Genomic DNA, 3,139 nt, shown 5'->3' with positions numbered 1-3,139 from the left:
CAAATCTTACATGTTTATTGCACTAATGAATGTCAGAAGGTATCCGGTTACTCAAACAAGATCCATGTGCTATTAATGACTCCAAAATGTTTCATTGATATACCAATAAGTTCCTACTTCATTGTTATGGCATTGATGACTCCAAAACACTTCATTGATGTGCCAATGAGTTCTTACTTCATTGTTATTGCATTGATGGTCTATTTATATGTCTCTTATTGATGTATCATTGTTTCAAAGTATCAAAAATGTGGTGGCAACCGAAATAACAATCTCAAAGATTAATTGAACTAAGTGATGGAAGTTCTCTCTTATCGGGTGGTATCCCAGGGGCATAAGCCTATCATGGGTCAATCCCTATTTATGTGTTTATGGGTGGTATCCCAGGGGCATAAGCCTATCATGGGTCGATCCCAGATGATATGTACTGGAGGCAGCCTAACGGTCACAGTACAATATAGTAATGATTACAAAGATGATAAGAACGAAGGTAAAGTGATTGAATAAATACAATGTACAGGTTGTCACAAGTTCTAGTAAGTGTGGTCCACTCCTATTACGATTTATTCACTTGTTTCTAATTTCTATTGAGCTCCTATATCATATGTGATTATCTACAGCTTTACATACTCAGTACATATTTCGTACTGACGTCCCCTGCAGAGGACCTACATTTCATACTGCAGGCATAGGTACCTCAGCTCATACACCGCACAAGTAGGAGCCAGGATATCCAGCTGCTTTTGGTGAGCTCCAATTTGCTTTGGGTCTTTCCGTGTCATATCCAGTCACTTTTGGTATTGTATAGAAGTTAGTTATATGGCGGGGTGTGTCCCGACCTTAGTTAAACTCTGTGTATTGTCTAGAGGCTTTGTAGACCTAATGTACAGTCAAGGTGGTGTTTTTTTAATAGACGTGATGGCTCTAACGGTCAAGTATTATATGTACATATATATGTGTGCTCGAGCTTATATAGGTGATTATTTCCTTTTATATGCGACATGATGTTGTCCGAATTTTGGTTGTCATAGAGGTATGCATGGGAAGTATAAGGTTATGAGCTGGTTCTCCCGGGCCTCCTCGGTTACGGGTGTCAGTCTGCCCCAATAGGATTTGAGGCGTGACACTATTTACATGTTTAGGTGGTCTGAATTGAGTTCTTGATGAAAGAATCATGCATGATGCATTATGGCTCAAAAATAGTACTTGCAAGTCTTGGTGTGACGACACCAACTTAGATAATGCCATGGTAATTCAGAACAGAATAGAATGCATATTTGAAATCAGATGTTCAGATTTTGAAACTAGGATGACACATTTTTCAGAACAGACTAAAATTGAGCATAAAGAGAGCTTAGGTGGTTCCCCTAAGAAGGCACGAGTTCAGACAACCCATTGCCCAAAACTGTGATTTGCCAATCCAGGTATATTATTATACGTTGGCCTAGTGCCCTGTGGCATATCAGACTCAGACACTCCAACCCTTACGGCACACTTGGGTTGAGGGCTTCCCCACCGAGTCAATGGAAAATTCCATAGAGCCCGTGGAATATCATACTTGTAAGGAGTGCCACCTAATTTAGAAGTAATACAAAGATCAGAAACTGCAATTACAAAAAGGTTTTATGTTTTCAAAAATGCCCATGTGTTTAGAAATATATCTTTCATGATGTTTATGACTAGCTCTTAACTATTTTATTTATATAAAAGCTTTATTTTAGATTGTTCTGTGTACCAGTACAATTGTTTTGACCCCCTACCTCCAGGGTCTAAAGCTCAGTTCAGAAGCCCTGCTAAGTCGTAGAGTTTTCAGACAGCAGTGATGTGTGCAATTGGTGAGCCTTCTTTATTCCAGAAGGTCTATGCATTTTAGATTATGTTATTTATTTTGGTTTAGGTCCACTAGGGGCCTTGTCCCAGTTTCAGACAGTTGTTATTTTCAGATGTAGTAGAGATTTTGCAGACTGGTTCAGACATTGTCTAGTTGTTGTTGGGCTTTACTTTTACATTTTAAATTGATTTTAGACTTATAACCATGATTCCATTTCAGTATGTATTTTCCGCACTTTCTATTTGTATATGAATGGTGTGTATAATTACAAGTTAGAAGGGCTCTTGGGCCTTCATGGTTTGGGATGTCAGTCATGGTCAGGGCCCCGGTTTGGGTCGTGACAGTGGTTCATGATGAATTCAACTGCATTTGCACCTACAATTCAGGCACATTCACGGAACAAATCTACAATTATGCTCTTGTAGTGAACAGTTTGAGAACATTTCTTTGTTTCAAATGGGAGCGAGCATAGAAGGATAAAGAGCAAGAAGTTACCAAGAGAATCATAAAGTGGTACATATGAAATTGCTTGGCTGTTACAAGCCTGTGATCAAACCAACAAACAAGATCAATCCCTTGATGTAATTTTATGAACCAATTGTCCCACATTGAAAAAATAGAGAAATGCTAAGGGGATTATAAGCAAAATGGGTTCTCCCACCTATTAGACTAGTCTTTTGGGTTGGGCTCTCCCGTTTGGTTTATAACATTGGTGATTTCATAGAGAGTCTCATGCGTTGGGCCGTGACTCGGAGTGATGGCATGCGCGCTAGGAGTGGTGGCGTGGACCCAAGAGGGATGTCATCTGTGACCAATTGGGTGTAGCCGTGACCAACGAGGATCGATCTACGTGTGGGGAGCCGCGTGTTGGGTCGTGACTAGTAGTGGTGTCCTGTGTGCCAGTAGTGATGGCCTAGACCCAAGAGGGGTGCCAGCCGTGACCAACTAGGCATAGCCATCACCAACGAGGATCGATCCATGCGTGGAGCCACGACTCAGAGTGGTGGTCTATGTGCCAGGAGTGGTGGCCTGGACCTAAGAGGGGTGCCAGCCATGACCAACGAGGTCATTGTTTATCAAGCGAAAGCGATTGTTATGAACCAATTATCCTACATTGGAAAAATAGAGAAATGCTAAAGGGATTATAAGCCAAATGGGTTCTCCCACCTATTAGACTAGTCTTTTGGGTTGGGCTCTCCCAGTTGGTTTATAACATGTAACGTATTTCTTCATTTCGTGAGCAACTAGATAATTCAGACATGAGTGCATACCTCCATTGCCATTATCCACTCAGGACAGTTCACACCA

The 3,139-nt window shown here is 41.0% G+C and overlaps 1 long non-coding RNA gene across 1 annotated transcript; it reads right to left on the bottom strand.

Moving 5' to 3' along the window:
* Positions 1-2,174: 2,174 nt before the first annotated feature.
* Positions 2,175-3,139, bottom strand: LOC124893564. The gene is made up of 3 exons (XR_007050757.1): positions 3,103-3,139; positions 2,327-2,375; positions 2,175-2,206 (listed from the first exon to the last, which is right to left on the bottom strand). It is a non-coding gene; the product is annotated as an uncharacterized LOC124893564 (long non-coding RNA).

The sequence above is a fragment of the Capsicum annuum genome, unplaced genomic scaffold (genome assembly GCF_002878395.1).
Source record: "Capsicum annuum cultivar UCD-10X-F1 unplaced genomic scaffold, UCD10Xv1.1 ctg61699, whole genome shotgun sequence".
Taxonomy (NCBI): domain Eukaryota; kingdom Viridiplantae; phylum Streptophyta; class Magnoliopsida; order Solanales; family Solanaceae; genus Capsicum; species Capsicum annuum.
The sequence above is the reverse complement of the archived record's forward strand: the minus strand, read 5'-3'. Positions and strand labels throughout refer to the sequence as shown.